The 6,000-nt window shown below is 36.9% G+C and overlaps 1 pseudogene; it reads right to left on the bottom strand.

Annotated features, from left to right (window-relative positions):
- Positions 1–270: 270 nt before the first annotated feature.
- Positions 271–834, bottom strand: LOC110209461 (large ribosomal subunit protein uL5 pseudogene; annotated as a pseudogene).
- Between the last annotated feature and the right edge of the window lie 5,166 nt (positions 835–6,000).

Consider the following 6,000-nt stretch of genomic DNA (forward strand, 5'->3'; position numbering starts at 1 on the left):
CCTGATACTCAGCCTCCAAGGTCACTATGGCATACCGCCCTGCCAGAGCTACAGATGCCACCGAGCTACACTTGCACCGAGAACTGAAAAAGACAAACAACAAACTCTAAACCCAATTTGGGGGGTCATCGTGCCTAAAACAGAGATGGGGTAAGATTATTTGCTCTTTGCCCACACCCAGCTCAATTCACAGCACCTGGGATTCAGATGAACAAAACCTCTAACCCAGATCTTTCAGGAAAGAGAGATTATCCCAACCTTGTATTTTTTTTATTATTTTATTGACCTTTCAATAGAAAACAGGACTTTATTTGCCAGGAAGGATGATGCCATCATACCTTTACTGGAACCAGAGCATGGCTTCCTCTTTGTGTTTGGCCCCAATTCAGCCTGTCGTATGCTTCTTGTCTGCAATCTGAACCTGGGCCTGCCCAGCACCACATAGGACTCCAAGCCATAGATGCCAATGCTCCAGTCATATTTAATCCCCAGATAAATATGCTCTTGCATCCCAAAGCCAAAGTTGCCAGTGTCTGAGAAGTTATTTTTCCTTAACTCATATTCTCACCCCTTCAGCCCCTTCTCCAGAATCTCTTCAGCTTTGGCCCCACAGACTGTACAGTGAACGGTGATCTTCTCATTTCTCCTGAATTCAAAAGATCTGACAGTATAGCGAGCTTTGGGGCACACTGGGGTTTGGCCTGTGAGCTGCTCCAATACTTTCGCAGCCTGGGTCAGTCGGTACCCACTCTCCCCAACACATATGTTGAGGCACAGCTTACAGATGCACAGTTCCTGCATGGGATTTTCCTTTTCACCTTTATCTTGTGCCATGGTGGAGACCCAACCTGGTATTTTTTTAAAGATACAGAGTGTTCCAGTCAAGTAACCAATGGAAAGAGGCTGCCCATACCTATGTATACATAGTGAATATAGAACATCTCCTCAAAGCAAATCCTTGCACTATATAAGAACCTCCATGTTAAAAGATCTCATCATGCATCAAAGTCCTGTTAGGAATGTAAAATAATTAAGCAAAGCTAATGATACATCTGAAAGTGTATTCCACAGGTATAGCACTCCACAACTAATTTTTAATTTTTTGTATTAACAGAAATCTATTTTCTCTCCCTGCCACACAAATGAAAAAAAAAAAAAGACACAAAACAAAAACAAATTCCTTTAACAAATATAGACAGTAAAGCAAAATAAATTCCTTATTGGGTGAATGTTTTTAAAATATTTCTTATTCTGTACCTTAAATCTATCTCTTCTACTTCAGGAGGTAGATAGCATATTTCATCATCAGTTGTTTGGAATCATGCACGGTTATTACATTATTCAGAGTATTTAAAACTTTTAAAGTTTTTTGTCTTTACAATACCGTTATTGTCTAAATTGTTCTAGTTTTGCTCATTTCATTCTTCATTAGCTTATAATAGTCTTCAACATTGCTCATTTTTGTAACATCAATGTTAAATTGTTCTTCTGGTTCTACTCACTTCACTCCTGTATGAGTTCCTATAATTCTTTTCATATATTTGAAATCATCTATTTCCTCATTTATTTTTCATTCATAATTTATTTATTTTTAACCTTCTTTTCTTTTTAAATTTTAAGTTCAAAATTCTCACCCTCCCTCTTACCCTTCCCCCACCTACTGATAAGGCAAGCAAAATGATATCAGTTAATTTGAAATCAAGTAAAACATGTTTCCAAATTAACCATATCACAAAAAAGAGAAAAAATAAAGTGATAATATTATACTTCATTTTTCACACCGAGTTCATCAATTCTCTCTTTGAAGGCAAATAAGTATTTTTTTAAAATCATGAGTCCTTTGGACTTAGATCATTGTATTGATCAGGACATCCAATTCTTTCATAGTTGATCATCATTACAACATTGATGTTACTGTGTACAATAGTTTTCCTGGTTCTTCTCACTTCACTTTGCATCAGTTCATATAAGTCTTGCCATGTTTTTTTTTTTGTTTCTAAAACCACCTCCCTCATCATTTCTAATAGCACGATAATAGTTCATCACAATCATATTGCCCAACTTGTTCAGCCATTCCCCAATTGATGAGCATCCCCTCAATTTCCAATTCTTTGCCACCATGAACAAAAGAGCTATTGTAAATATTTTTGACCATATAGATCCTTTTCCTTTTCCTTTTATCTCTTTGGGGTACACATCTGGTGATGATATTGCTGGGTCAAAGGATATGTGCCATTTTATAGCCCTTTGGGCATAGATCTAAATTGTTCTCCAGAATGGTTGGACCATTCACTAACCACCATTTCATTAGTGTATCTATTTTCCCTTTTTCCCTCCAGCATTTGTAATTCTGATAGGTGTGAAATAGTTCACATTTGCCTTTCTCTAATTAATTATTAATTATTTAATATTTAATAACTATTTAATATTTTAAAATGATTTAGAACATTTTTATATGACTATAAGTAGCTTTGATTTCTTCTTCTGAAAGCTGCCTGTTTACATCCCTTAATCATTTTTCAATTGGGGAATGCTCTTTTTTTATGAATTTGACTCATTTCTCTATATATTTGATAAATGAAACCTTTTTACAGAAACTTGTAAAAAAATTTATGTGACTTCATTAGACTTTCCCCAACTACCTATTTTACTTAGGTCTATGTTTGTTTTCTTTGTCTGAGATAATGATTGCTACCTCTGCCTGTTTTACTTTAGCTGAAGCATAATAGATTCTGCTCTAGTCCTTCATTTTAACTCTATATATTTTAATTTAATTTTCTGTTTCAATTATGTCTCTTGTAAACAATGTATTGTTGGATTCTGGTTTCCAATCCATTCTATTTACTTCTGTTTTATAGTAAGTTAATTCATTCGCATTCACAATTATGATTACTGTTTATTTCCCTCCATCCTACTTTGTTCTGTTTATCCTTCTCTCATTTTATCCTAGCCTCCTCAAAACTCTGCCTTATGTCTGACCATTCCTCCCTTAATTCATCCTCCTTTTCATCATTTCTCCCCTCCATATGTCTTATCCCCTTTCCCTACTATTTCACTGTTGGGTAAAGTTATTTCTCTTCCAGAATGGTAGAAGTCCAACAATAAATACAAGTCCACCAAAAGTATATCAGTATGCCTGTTTTCTCAAAGTCACCTCAACACTTTAATTTTACTTTTTTTAAATAATATGCATCAATATGATGAACATTAAGTAGAATTTTAGAAATGCTTTAATTTACATTTCACTAATTAGAAGTGATTTGGAGTATTTTAATAATAAGGTTACAGATAGCCTGTATTTCCTCCTTTGAAAACTACCTTTACATATCATTAGACCATTTGTAAATTGGGGAATGGCTCTTATTCTCATAAATTTGAATTATTTACTTATATATCTTGAAAATGAGACCTTCATCAGAGAAACTTGCTATTAAGATCCTCCCCACTCCCCCAGTTAATGGCAAGAGTTCCCTTTTAATCTTACTTTTATTGGATTTGTTTATGTAATTTTTTTAACTTCATGCAATCAAAATCATCCATTTCATCTTTTGTTCTCTTCTCTATCATGAACTTTTCTCTCATCCATAAATCTGACAGATAATTTGTCCATATTTCTCTAACTTGTTCATATGATCTTTTATATCTAGGTCACATATCCATTTAGAGCTTAGCTTGGTATAAAGATATGAGGTGTTAGTCTAAATCTAATTTCTTCAATACCACTGTTGAATTTTCCCAGTAGTTTTGTTGTTGTTGTTTTGTTTTTCCCCAAATAGTAGCTGGGGTCTCTGTCTTTTTTAAATATTAGGATATTAGTTATATTTGTATGTTGGTTATCTAATCTGTTCTACTGATTAACCTTTCTGAGAATTGCTGCTTTATATTAAAGTTTGAGATCTGAAACAGGAGTCCCCCTTAGGTTCCACTTCTTTTCATTTTTTATCTTGAAATTCTTGACCTTTGGTACCATCAATTAATTAATTTTGTTATATTTCATCTAGTTTTTAAAAGTAATGCTTTGGTAGATTGCCATAACTTTGAATAAGTAAATTATCACAGGCTATACTGTAATTTTTTTTTATATTGACTTGTCTTACCAATAAACAGTTAATTTTTTTTTCCAATTATGTGGGTCTTTATTTCTGTAAACAAAAGCTTGTCATTGTAGTTTTATAGTATTTGTGTTGATCTTGGTATACTGAGTATTTAATTTTCTTCAGTGTTGGTTTTTTTCCCCCTGTTGGCCAATTTTATTTTTTAAGTAGTTGTTTTCTTCAGTCAATCTTCGTGCTTTCTTTTCCAAGCTGTTGACTCTTTTTCATAGTTCTCCTTCATAACACTTTCTTTTCCCAGTTTTTCTTCTACCTCTCTTTCTTGATTTCTAAAATCCTTTTCAAGCTCTTCCAAGAGGGCCTTTTGGGCTTGAGATTAATTCATATTCCCCTTTGAGGCTTCACATGTAGGCATTTTGACACTGTTGTTCTTTTCTGAATTTGTTGATCTCCTACTCACCAAAGTAACTTTCTATGAGAGCCAGAGTGATTTGGAATTAAGGTTAGAATTCTCTACTGTGTCTTACTCATTTTCGGCCTATTTTATGACTTTTAAAGTTGAGCTCTGCTACCAAGGCACAGGGGGTATTGTCCCAAGCTTCTTACGCTGGGGGCCCGGGGCCTTGTCCCTGGCTTTCCGCTCAGGGCCTCAGGTGCTGGCGACTGGCTCACTGCACTGGGGTGGCCCAGCCTCATCACGCCTGTTGTGTCCGGGGTCCCAGGGCTGGCAGTTTGCCTTCTGCAATGGGGCTGGAGGCCTCACTGCCGGCCTGCTGAGCCAGGACTGTGGGGGCCTTGGTTGCTGATCTGCACTGTGGCTAAAAGCTTTCCTCTGACTTGCCCTAACATTATCTGTGCTGAGCTGTGCTTTCCCTTTCCTGAAGTCCTTCTAACTTATATTAAGCTGGAAAATGTCTCATTTCATCTTTTTAGGGGTTCTGTTGCTTCAGAATCCATTTAGAGGCTTGATTTAACATTGTTTCCAAGAGGAACTGGGAAGATCTTGGGCAACTTCCTGGCTTCTGTCTACCATCTTGGCTCCACCCCCAAGAAATTTACTCTTGATTAGTTGAGCTGAACCACACCCTAAGCACTGGGATTTTACCTTGTAAAGGAACCTAGCTTGAGCTGGATCCAAGTACCTAATGTCCTTGCTCCTTTCCATTGGAATTCAAGGCAGGAAGGAAAAGCAGCCAGAATGAAGTGGTTTTCCTTGCCAGGATGGCAAGGGTGATTGGGGTCTCATAACCAGGCCTTGCTACCTCACACTCCCTCCTCCCTTTTCTCCTAAAACTATAAGAATCTGTTTTGTAAGTCTGCTTTGGGACATCCCTCAGAAAGACACTTTATTCCTGAACTGGCCAGTTGGCTTTCTTTTTTTTTCTTTTTTTTTTGTTTCTTTGTTTCTCCCTCTCTCTCTCTCTCCTCTCTCTCTCTCTCTCTCTCTCTCTCTCTCTCTCTTTCCCTTCTCTCTGCCCACACAGGGTATCACACCATTACCTGTGAATGCTCTGTCTAAAGGGAATGTCGATTTTAATCTCTGAAACTTTTTTTTTCTCTCTTAAAGACAAATCTTAACCCCAAATCACTCTGGCTCTCAGTGATTGGTCAACAAAAGGTCCCAGGACAAGCCCTACTTGGTCATAATTTGAGCCCAGAAAGAATGTAAATAGCAATTGTTTTGTTTGGCCAGAAACCCTGAGGGTTTTCCCCTCATAGACCATTTTTTTAAGAAGCCATTTTCTGCCTCATTTCTTATTAAGCCTTAACCACTGAATGGGTGTTGCCTCAGTCAAACTGAGACCTGTTAAAGACCTTAGCTTAAAAAGGCCTAGGTTTCTGCTGCATCCTGGGCCATCTCCAGTTACCTTGATCTGTATCTGGCCACTGGAACCTGATGATTCTGGAAGAGAAAGGGAGACTGATGATTTTGCACACCCCTTCCTCA

The sequence above is a fragment of the Phascolarctos cinereus genome, unplaced genomic scaffold, assembly GCF_003287225.1.
Source record: "Phascolarctos cinereus isolate Bilbo 61053 unplaced genomic scaffold, phaCin_HiC Scaffold_3;HRSCAF=262, whole genome shotgun sequence".
NCBI lineage: Eukaryota > Metazoa > Chordata > Mammalia > Diprotodontia > Phascolarctidae > Phascolarctos > Phascolarctos cinereus.